Below are 12,013 nucleotides of genomic sequence, written 5' to 3'. Positions count from 1 at the left end.
TTCTGCTCAGGCAGAGCAGTGCTGATGCTCCTCATAAAGCTGTCGCTGCTGTGAAGGTTCTAGGTGACATCACAAATCCCTATGGTTACATACACAACAAAGCTGGGTTGTTGTTGTTTACACTCTGCAAGGCCTGTGGAAGTGAGTGACATCATAGCACTGTAGTTCTGAGGGTTCTAGATGGATGCAACAATCTCCTGTTGCTTCTATGAAGGCCATAATAGACGACATCACCAAACAGCTCCATAGTCACATACACAGCAAAGGAGAGATGTTGTTTACACCTAGTGATGTCAGTGGTATTGAGTGACATCACAGCACAGTGCTAAGGCTCCTGGGCCTGGACACAGCAGCGGCTGCAATATCTCAACGGAGAATACGTTTATATATATGTGTGTGTGTGCGCGTATATATATATATATATATATATATATATATATATATATATATATATTTCTCCGCCGAAATCACTTTTAAACCCATTTCCACCTTTTTTTCCCTTCTCTTCCTCTTACTTTTTTTTCACGTTTTTTTACGTTTTTCTCCTTTTCGCCTCTTTTCTGGGCGTATTATTCTTCTTTTTCTTCTTTTTTTTCGTCTAATGCATACCCCATCAGTGCAGCAATGCTTATTCAATACCGCCAGCAGATGGAGACACTGGGGGATAATTTTCTAAGGATTTATACTGATTTTTCCTGTCTGAATTTGTCGCACAGAAAGTTGCAGGCCAAATATGTGTGACATTTCTGCGACTTTAGCTTCTAGAGCATTTTTACAACATTATACATAGGTGCTGAATACATAAAAAGCGACTGTTCAGCGACAGACAAGTCGCATCGGCTGAAAGTAGGCCAGAATGTCAGTCCATGTTGGAGCAGGTTTAGATACAGTCTAAAGTATAGATCTCAAAGTCTGTGCACAGAATTTAGCAAGGGCCTCGCACCTTCTGATGCATCAGGTAGGTGCACAATAGCATAGCCTAACCCTCTGTACTTTGGTCTATATTGATGCGGGACATAGACAGCCAGCTGATGACCAATCCATTAGTGCAATGGATGGCTGGAAGCATTTGTCTTTGCCTTTGCAATACCACAGAAGCAATGCATGGTCAATGTACAGCAATGACACACCTGTGTGAACAGCCAGGAGACCCCCCCCCCCCCCCCCATGTTATGTTACATAGTTACATAGTTAGTACGGTCGAAAAAAGACATATGTCCATCAAGTTCAACCAGGGAATTAAGGGGTAGGGGTGTGGCGCGATATTGGGGAAGGGATGAGATTTTATATTTCTTCATAAGCATTAATCTTATTTTGTCAATTAGGAACATTCAGCACCCACCCGCTATCAAGGCAGCTGCCTATCATGTCATGCCCTACCTGCACAGGTGTGCTGGCTACTCAAATGATCCAATTAAGGAGGCCATTTAGTCAGCAGCAGCAGAAGTCCTGTGCCTGGACGCTCCAACAGCGGCCAGACACAAGCAGAAGCAGCAGAAGCAGCAGCAGCAGCAGCACCACCTTTTGTTTTTTGGCTGCAGCAGCAAGGCCCACAGGGCTGGCTAGCTGGCTAGCCAGCAAGCAGGTAGCAATGAAAGTAGGAATCTTTCTTTTTAACCCTGTAAGGGGGTGGTGCACTGTACCCGAAGATACTGCCATATCGGGTCAATGCATAGGGCGACGGAAGCAAGCTTCGAAATCGGCCCCCGTTCTCAAAAATCCATTTAATATATGGTCCCCAGATAGGGGACGTATCAGATATTAAACTGATAAGAACAGATACTACACTTGATCTTAGCCAAAAGGCCGAGAAGCGATAACCGTGAAAGGGGCGGGCCCAACAAGGTCCCCTTCATGGGCACTATCACTGCTTGCTGTCAGGGAGGCTGCCAGACAATTTTCCATGCACACTCTGGGCTGGGGGGCAGTCAACCACCAGTACACACAGCAGAACCTAAACCCATACCATTATTGCTAAGCAGCAAGACAGGGGCCCATTGCACTCCCACGGGGCCTTTTTAAATGCAATCCATAACCCGGATTTGCCAGGAACCCTTCTTACTCCTCCTACTTGCATGTGACACTGGGCTTAGGATCTGCATAGGAAACACACACACAAGCACACACCTACCTTTGTTGCCTGCAGATGCCTCCTTGGCTGTCCCCAAACGGTATCAAACCAACACCCACGGGAAGCTGTAAGCATAGAGGACATGCCTGCACCCCATTGGACTTACCTGTGTGGGTTAAATCCGGGTTATTTGACAACCTATGGCGGTGATGGTTCTGCTCAGGCAGAGCAGTGCTGATGCTCCTCATAAAGCTGTCGCTGCTGTGAAGGTTCTAGGTGACATCACAAATCCCTATGGTTACATACACAACAAAGCTGGGTTGTTGTTGTTTACACTCTGCAAGGCCTGTGGAAGTGAGTGACATCATAGCACTGTAGTTCTGAGGGTTCTAGATGGATGCAACAATCTCCTGTTGCTTCTATGAAGGCCATAATAGACGACATCACCAAACAGCTCCATAGTCACATACACAGCAAAGGAGAGATGTTGTTTACACCTAGTGATGTCAGTGGTATTGAGTGACATCACAGCACAGTGCTAAGGCTCCTGGGCCTGGACACAGCAGCGGCTGCAATATCTCAACGGAGAATACGTTTATATATATGTGTGTGTGTGCGCGTATATATATATATATATATATATATATATATATATATATTTCTCCGCCGAAATCACTTTTAAACCCATTTCCACCTTTTTTTCCCTTCTCTTCCTCTTACTTTTTTTTCACGTTTTTTTACGTTTTTCTCCTTTTCGCCTCTTTTCTGGGCGTATTATTCTTCTTTTTCTTCTTTTTTTTCGTCTAATGCATACCCCATCAGTGCAGCAATGCTTATTCAATACCGCCAGCAGATGGAGACACTGGGGGATAATTTTCTAAGGATTTATACTGATTTTTCCTGTCTGAATTTGTCGCACAGAAAGTTGCAGGCCAAATATGTGTGACATTTCTGCGACTTTAGCTTCTAGAGCATTTTTACAACATTATACATAGGTGCTGAATACATAAAAAGCGACTGTTCAGCGACAGACAAGTCGCATCGGCTGAAAGTAGGCCAGAATGTCAGTCCATGTTGGAGCAGGTTTAGATACAGTCTAAAGTATAGATCTCAAAGTCTGTGCACAGAATTTAGCAAGGGCCTCGCACCTTCTGATGCCTCAGGTAGGTGCACAATAGCATAGCCTAACCCTCTGTACTTTGGTCTATATTGATGCGGGACATAGACAGCCAGCTGATGACCAATCCATTAGTGCAATGGATGGCTGGAAGCATTTGTCTTTGCCTTTGCAATACCACAGAAGCAATGCATGGTCAATGTACAGCAATGACACACCTGTGTGAACAGCCAGGAGACCCCCCCCCCCCCCCCCATGTTATGTTACATAGTTACATAGTTAGTACGGTCGAAAAAAGACATATGTCCATCAAGTTCAACCAGGGAATTAAGGGGTAGGGGTGTGGCGCGATATTGGGGAAGGGATGAGATTTTATATTTCTTCATAAGCATTAATCTTATTTTGTCAATTAGGAACATTCAGCACCCACCCGCTATCAAGGCAGCTGCCTATCATGTCATGCCCTACCTGCACAGGTGTGCTGGCTACTCAAATGATCCAATTAAGGAGGCCATTTAGTCAGCAGCAGCAGAAGTCCTGTGCCTGGACCCTCCAACAGCGGCCAGACACAAGCAGAAGCAGCAGAAGCAGCAGCAGCAGCACCACCTTTTGTTTTTTGGCTGCAGCAGCAAGGCCCACAGGGCTGGCTAGCTGGCTAGCCAGCAAGCAGGTAGCAATGAAAGTAGGAATCTTTCTTTTTAACCCTGTAAGGGGGTGGTGCACTGTACCCGAAGATACTGCCATATCGGTTCAATGCATAGGGCGACGGAAGCAAGCTTCGAAATCGGCCCCCGTTCTCAAAAATCCATTTAATATATGGTCCCCAGATAGGGGACGTATCAGATATTAAACTGATAAGAACAGATACTACACTTGATCTTAGCCAAAAGGCCGAGAAGCGATAACCGTGAAAGGGGCGGGCCCAACAAGGTCCCCTTCATGGGCACTATCACTGCTTGCTGTCAGGGAGGCTGCCAGACAATTTTCCATGCACACTCTGGGCTGGGGGGCAGTCAACCACCAGTACACACAGCAGAACCTAAACCCATACCATTATTGCTAAGCAGCAAGACAGGGGCCCATTGCACTCCCACGGGGCCTTTTTAAATGCAATCCATAACCCGGATTTGCCAGGAACCCTTCTTACTCCTCCTACTTGCATGTGACACTGGGCTTAGGATCTGCATAGGAAACACACACACAAGCACACACCTACCTTTGTTGCCTGCAGATGCCTCCTTGGCTGTCCCCAAACGGTATCAAACCAACACCCACGGGAAGCTGTAAGCATAGAGGACATGCCTGCACCCCATTGGACTTACCTGTGTGGGTTAAATCCGGGTTATTTGACAACCTATGGCGGTGATGGTTCTGCTCAGGCAGAGCAGTGCTGATGCTCCTCATAAAGCTGTCGCTGCTGTGAAGGTTCTAGGTGACATCACAAATCCCTATGGTTACATACACAACAAAGCTGGGTTGTTGTTGTTTACACTCTGCAAGGCCTGTGGAAGTGAGTGACATCATAGCACTGTAGTTCTGAGGGTTCTAGATGGATGCAACAATCTCCTGTTGCTTCTATGAAGGCCATAATAGACGACATCACCAAACAGCTCCATAGTCACATACACAGCAAAGGAGAGATGTTGTTTACACCTAGTGATGTCAGTGGTATTGAGTGACATCACAGCACAGTGCTAAGGCTCCTGGGCCTGGACACAGCAGCGGCTGCAATATCTCAACGGAGAATACGTTTATATATATGTGTGTGTGTGCGCGTATATATATATATATATATATATATATATATATATATATATATATTTCTCCGCCGAAATCACTTTTAAACCCATTTCCACCTTTTTTTCCCTTCTCTTCCTCTTACTTTTTTTTCACGTTTTTTTACGTTTTTCTCCTTTTCGCCTCTTTTCTGGGCGTATTATTCTTCTTTTTCTTCTTTTTTTTCGTCTAATGCATACCCCATCAGTGCAGCAATGCTTATTCAATACCGCCAGCAGATGGAGACACTGGGGGATAATTTTCTAAGGATTTATACTGATTTTTCCTGTCTGAATTTGTCGCACAGAAAGTTGCAGGCCAAATATGTGTGACATTTCTGCGACTTTAGCTTCTAGAGCATTTTTACAACATTATACATAGGTGCTGAATACATAAAAAGCGACTGTTCAGCGACAGACAAGTCGCATCGGCTGAAAGTAGGCCAGAATGTCAGTCCATGTTGGAGCAGGTTTAGATACAGTCTAAAGTATAGATCTCAAAGTCTGTGCACAGAATTTAGCAAGGGCCTCGCACCTTCTGATGCATCAGGTAGGTGCACAATAGCATAGCCTAACCCTCTGTACTTTGGTCTATATTGATGCGGGACATAGACAGCCAGCTGATGACCAATCCATTAGTGCAATGGATGGCTGGAAGCATTTGTCTTTGCCTTTGCAATACCACAGAAGCAATGCATGGTCAATGTACAGCAATGACACACCTGTGTGAACAGCCAGGAGACCCCCCCCCCCCCCCCCCCATGTTATGTTACATAGTTACATAGTTAGTACGGTCGAAAAAAGACATATGTCCATCAAGTTCAACCAGGGAATTAAGGGGTAGGGGTGTGGCGCGATATTGGGGAAGGGATGAGATTTTATATTTCTTCATAAGCATTAATCTTATTTTGTCAATTAGGAACATTCAGCACCCACCCGCTATCAAGGCAGCTGCCTATCATGTCATGCCCTACCTGCACAGGTGTGCTGGCTACTCAAATGATCCAATTAAGGAGGCCATTTAGTCAGCAGCAGCAGAAGTCCTGTGCCTGGACGCTCCAACAGCGGCCAGACACAAGCAGAAGCAGCAGAAGCAGCAGCAGCAGCACCACCTTTTGTTTTTTGGCTGCAGCAGCAAGGCCCACAGGGCTGGCTAGCTGGCTAGCCAGCAAGCAGGTAGCAATGAAAGTAGGAATCTTTCTTTTTAACCCTGTAAGGGGGTGGTGCACTGTACCCGAAGATACTGCCATATCGGGTCAATGCATAGGGCGACGGAAGCAAGCTTCGAAATCGGCCCCCGTTCTCAAAAATCCATTTAATATATGGTCCCCAGATAGGGGACGTATCAGATATTAAACTGATAAGAACAGATACTACACTTGATCTTAGCCAAAAGGCCGAGAAGCGATAACCGTGAAAGGGGCGGGCCCAACAAGGTCCCCTTCATGGGCACTATCACTGCTTGCTGTCAGGGAGGCTGCCAGACAATTTTCCATGCACACTCTGGGCTGGGGGGCAGTCAACCACCAGTACACACAGCAGAACCTAAACCCATACCATTATTGCTAAGCAGCAAGACAGGGGCCCATTGCACTCCCACGGGGCCTTTTTAAATGCAATCCATAACCCGGATTTGCCAGGAACCCTTCTTACTCCTCCTACTTGCATGTGACACTGGGCTTAGGATCTGCATAGGAAACACACACACAAGCACACACCTACCTTTGTTGCCTGCAGATGCCTCTCCTTGGCTGTCCCCAAACGGTATCAAACCAACACCCACGGGAAGCTGTAAGCATAGAGGACATGCCTGCACCCCATTGGACTTACCTGTGTGGGTTAAATCCGGGTTATTTGACAACCTATGGCGGTGATGGTTCTGCTCAGGCAGAGCAGTGCTGATGCTCCTCATAAAGCTGTCGCTGCTGTGAAGGTTCTAGGTGACATCACAAATCCCTATGGTTACATACACAACAAAGCTGGGTTGTTGTTGTTTACACTCTGCAAGGCCTGTGGAAGTGAGTGACATCATAGCACTGTAGTTCTGAGGGTTCTAGATGGATGCAACAATCTCCTGTTGCTTCTATGAAGGCCATAATAGACGACATCACCAAACAGCTCCATAGTCACATACACAGCAAAGGAGAGATGTTGTTTACACCTAGTGATGTCAGTGGTATTGAGTGACATCACAGCACAGTGCTAAGGCTCCTGGGCCTGGACACAGCAGCGGCTGCAATATCTCAACGGAGAATACGTTTATATATATGTGTGTGTGTGCGCGTATATATATATATATATATATATATATATATATATATATATATATATTTCTCCGCCGAAATCACTTTTAAACCCATTTCCACCTTTTTTTCCCTTCTCTTCCTCTTACTTTTTTTTCACGTTTTTTTACGTTTTTCTCCTTTTCGCCTCTTTTCTGGGCGTATTATTCTTCTTTTTCTTCTTTTTTTTCGTCTAATGCATACCCCATCAGTGCAGCAATGCTTATTCAATACCGCCAGCAGATGGAGACACTGGGGGATAATTTTCTAAGGATTTATACTGATTTTTCCTGTCTGAATTTGTCGCACAGAAAGTTGCAGGCCAAATATGTGTGACATTTCTGCGACTTTAGCTTCTAGAGCATTTTTACAACATTATACATAGGTGCTGAATACATAAAAAGCGACTGTTCAGCGACAGACAAGTCGCATCGGCTGAAAGTAGGCCAGAATGTCAGTCCATGTTGGAGCAGGTTTAGATACAGTCTAAAGTATAGATCTCAAAGTCTGTGCACAGAATTTAGCAAGGGCCTCGCACCTTCTGATGCATCAGGTAGGTGCACAATAGCATAGCCTAACCCTCTGTACTTTGGTCTATATTGATGCGGGACATAGACAGCCAGCTGATGACCAATCCATTAGTGCAATGGATGGCTGGAAGCATTTGTCTTTGCCTTTGCAATACCACAGAAGCAATGCATGGTCAATGTACAGCAATGACACACCTGTGTGAACAGCCAGGAGACCCCCCCCCCCATGTTATGTTACATAGTTACATAGTTAGTACGGTCGAAAAAAGACATATGTCCATCAAGTTCAACCAGGGAATTAAGGGGTAGGGGTGTGGCGCGATATTGGGGAAGGGATGAGATTTTATATTTCTTCATAAGCATTAATCTTATTTTGTCAATTAGGAACATTCAGCACCCACCCGCTATCAAGGCAGCTGCCTATCATGTCATGCCCTACCTGCACAGGTGTGCTGGCTACTCAAATGATCCAATTAAGGAGGCCATTTAGTCAGCAGCAGCAGAAGTCCTGTGCCTGGACGCTCCAACAGCGGCCAGACACAAGCAGAAGCAGCAGAAGCAGCAGCAGCAGCACCACCTTTTGTTGTTTGGCTGCAGCAGCAAGGCCCACAGGGCTGGCTAGCTGGCTAGCCAGCAAGCAGGTAGCAATGAAAGTAGGAATCTTTCTTTTTAACCCTGTAAGGGGGTGGTGCACTGTACCCGAAGATACTGCCATATCGGGTCAATGCATAGGGCGACGGAAGCAAGCTTCGAAATCGGCCCCCGTTCTCAAAAATCCATTTAATATATGGTCCCCAGATAGGGGACGTATCAGATATTAAACTGATAAGAACAGATACTACACTTGATCTTAGCCAAAAGGCCGAGAAGCGATAACCGTGAAAGGGGCGGGCCCAACAAGGTCCCCTTCATGGGCACTATCACTGCTTGCTGTCAGGGAGGCTGCCAGACAATTTTCCATGCACACTCTGGGCTGGGGGGCAGTCAACCACCAGTACACACAGCAGAACCTAAACCCATACCATTATTGCTAAGCAGCAAGACAGGGGCCCATTGCACTCCCACGGGGCCTTTTTAAATGCAATCCATAACCCGGATTTGCCAGGAACCCTTCTTACTCCTCCTACTTGCATGTGACACTGGGCTTAGGATCTGCATAGGAAACACACACACAAGCACACACCTACCTTTGTTGCCTGCAGATGCCTCCTTGGCTGTCCCCAAACGGTATCAAACCAACACCCACGGGAAGCTGTAAGCATAGAGGACATGCCTGCACCCCATTGGACTTACCTGTGTGGGTTAAATCCGGGTTATTTGACAACCTATGGCGGTGATGGTTCTGCTCAGGCAGAGCAGTGCTGATGCTCCTCATAAAGCTGTCGCTGCTGTGAAGGTTCTAGGTGACATCACAAATCCCTATGGTTACATACACAACAAAGCTGGGTTGTTGTTGTTTACACTCTGCAAGGCCTGTGGAAGTGAGTGACATCATAGCACTGTAGTTCTGAGGGTTCTAGATGGATGCAACAATCTCCTGTTGCTTCTATGAAGGCCATAATAGACGACATCACCAAACAGCTCCATAGTCACATACACAGCAAAGGAGAGATGTTGTTTACACCTAGTGATGTCAGTGGTATTGAGTGACATCACAGCACAGTGCTAAGGCTCCTGGGCCTGGACACAGCAGCGGCTGCAATATCTCAACGGAGAATACGTTTATATATATGTGTGTGTGTGCGCGTATATATATATATATATATATATATATATATATATAATATATATATTTCTCCGCCGAAATCACTTTTAAACCCATTTCCACCTTTTTTTCCCTTCTCTTCCTCTTACTTTTTTTTCACGTTTTTTTACGTTTTTCTCCTTTTCGCCTCTTTTCTGGGCGTATTATTCTTCTTTTTCTTCTTTTTTTTCGTCTAATGCATACCCCATCAGTGCAGCAATGCTTATTCAATACCGCCAGCAGATGGAGACACTGGGGGATAATTTTCTAAGGATTTATACTGATTTTTCCTGTCTGAATTTGTCGCACAGAAAGTTGCAGGCCAAATATGTGTGACATTTCTGCGACTTTAGCTTCTAGAGCATTTTTACAACATTATACATAGGTGCTGAATACATAAAAAGCGACTGTTCAGCGACAGACAAGTCGCATCGGCTGAAAGTAGGCCAGAATGTCAGTCCATGTTGGAGCAGGTTTAGATACAGTCTAAAGTATAGATCTCAAAGTCTGTGCACAGAATTTAGCAAGGGCCTCGCACCTTCTGATGCATCAGGTAGGTGCACAATAGCATAGCCTAACCCTCTGTACTTTGGTCTATATTGATGCGGGACATAGACAGCCAGCTGATGACCAATCCATTAGTGCAATGGATGGCTGGAAGCATTTGTCTTTGCCTTTGCAATACCACAGAAGCAATGCATGGTCAATGTACAGCAATGACACACCTGTGTGAACAGCCAGGAGACCCCCCCCCATGTTATGTTACATAGTTACATAGTTAGTACGGTCGAAAAAAGACATATGTCCATCAAGTTCAACCAGGGAATTAAGGGGTAGGGGTGTGGCGCGATATTGGGGAAGGGATGAGATTTTATATTTCTTCATAAGCATTAATCTTATTTTGTCAATTAGGAACATTCAGCACCCACCCGCTATCAAGGCAGCTGCCTATCATGTCATGCCCTACCTGCACAGGTGTGCTGGCTACTCAAATGATCCAATTAAGGAGGCCATTTAGTCAGCAGCAGCAGAAGTCCTGTGCCTGGACGCTCCAACAGCGGCCAGACACAAGCAGAAGCAGCAGCAGCAGCACCACCTTTTGTTTTTTGGCTGCAGCAGCAAGGCCCACAGGGCTGGCTAGCTGGCTAGCCAGCAAGCAGGTAGCAATGAAAGTAGGAATCTTTCTTTTTAACCCTGTAAGGGGGTGGTGCACTGTACCCGAAGATACTGCCATATCGGGTCAATGCATAGGGCGACGGAAGCAAGCTTCGAAATCGGCCCCCGTTCTCAAAAATCCATTTAATATATGGTCCCCAGATAGGGGACGTATCAGATATTAAACTGATAAGAACAGATACTACACTTGATCTTAGCCAAAAGGCCGAGAAGCGATAACCGTGAAAGGGGCGGGCCCAACAAGGTCCCCTTCATGGGCACTATCACTGCTTGCTGTCAGGGAGGCTGCCAGACAATTTTCCATGCACACTCTGGGCTGGGGGGCAGTCAACCACCAGTACACACAGCAGAACCTAAACCCATACCATTATTGCTAAGCAGCAAGACAGGGGCCCATTGCACTCCCACGGGGCCTTTTTAAATGCAATCCATAACCCGGATTTGCCAGGAACCCTTCTTACTCCTCCTACTTGCATGTGACACTGGGCTTAGGATCTGCATAGGAAACACACACACAAGCACACACCTACCTTTGTTGCCTGCAGATGCCTCCTTGGCTGTCCCCAAACGGTATCAAACCAACACCCACGGGAAGCTGTAAGCATAGAGGACATGCCTGCACCCCATTGGACTTACCTGTGTGGGTTAAATCCGGGTTATTTGACAACCTATGGCGGTGATGGTTCTGCTCAGGCAGAGCAGTGCTGATGCTCCTCATAAAGCTGTCGCTGCTGTGAAGGTTCTAGGTGACATCACAAATCCCTATGGTTACATACACAACAAAGCTGGGTTGTTGTTGTTTACACTCTGCAAGGCCTGTGGAAGTGAGTGACATCATAGCACTGTAGTTCTGAGGGTTCTAGATGGATGCAACAATCTCCTGTTGCTTCTATGAAGGCCATAATAGACGACATCACCAAACAGCTCCATAGTCACATACACAGCAAAGGAGAGATGTTGTTTACACCTAGTGATGTCAGTGGTATTGAGTGACATCACAGCACAGTGCTAAGGCTCCTGGGCCTGGACACAGCAGCGGCTGCAATATCTCAACGGAGAATACGTTTATATATATGTGTGTGTGTGCGCGTATATATATATATATATATATATATATATATATATATATATATATATATATATATCTCCGCCGAAATCACTTTTAAACCCATTTCCACCTTTTTACCCTTCTCTTCCTCTTACTTTTTTTTCACGTTTTTTTACGTTTTTCTCCTTTTCGCCTCTTTTCTGGGCGTATTATTCTTCTTTTTCTTCTTTTTTTTCGTCTAATGCATACCCCATCAGTGCAGCAATGCTT

At 45.7% G+C, this 12,013-nt stretch overlaps 5 non-coding genes across 5 annotated transcripts; all 5 read right to left on the bottom strand.

Moving 5' to 3' along the window:
- Positions 1 to 1,627: 1,627 nt before the first annotated feature.
- On the bottom strand, positions 1,628 to 1,818 carry LOC130342788 (U2 spliceosomal RNA). Its single transcript, XR_008882270.1, has one exon. It is a non-coding gene; the product is annotated as a U2 spliceosomal RNA (small nuclear RNA).
- Positions 1,819 to 3,900: 2,082 nt separating this feature from the next.
- On the bottom strand, positions 3,901 to 4,091 carry LOC130342810 (U2 spliceosomal RNA). Its single transcript, XR_008882290.1, has one exon. It is a non-coding gene; the product is annotated as a U2 spliceosomal RNA (small nuclear RNA).
- A 2,090-nt stretch (positions 4,092 to 6,181) lies between these two features.
- LOC130342787 (U2 spliceosomal RNA) lies at positions 6,182 to 6,372 on the bottom strand. Its single transcript, XR_008882269.1, has one exon. It is a non-coding gene; the product is annotated as a U2 spliceosomal RNA (small nuclear RNA).
- A 2,086-nt stretch (positions 6,373 to 8,458) lies between these two features.
- Positions 8,459 to 8,649, bottom strand: LOC130342786 (U2 spliceosomal RNA). Its single transcript, XR_008882268.1, has one exon. It is a non-coding gene; the product is annotated as a U2 spliceosomal RNA (small nuclear RNA).
- A 2,072-nt stretch (positions 8,650 to 10,721) lies between these two features.
- On the bottom strand, positions 10,722 to 10,912 carry LOC130342785 (U2 spliceosomal RNA). The gene has a single exon (XR_008882267.1). It is a non-coding gene; the product is annotated as a U2 spliceosomal RNA (small nuclear RNA).
- Positions 10,913 to 12,013: the final 1,101 nt, after the last annotated feature.

The sequence above is a fragment of the Hyla sarda genome, unplaced genomic scaffold (genome assembly GCF_029499605.1).
Source record: "Hyla sarda isolate aHylSar1 unplaced genomic scaffold, aHylSar1.hap1 scaffold_659, whole genome shotgun sequence".
NCBI classification, from domain to species: domain Eukaryota; kingdom Metazoa; phylum Chordata; class Amphibia; order Anura; family Hylidae; genus Hyla; species Hyla sarda.
Note: the sequence above shows the minus strand (reverse complement) of the source record. Positions and strands in the feature narration are given on the sequence as shown.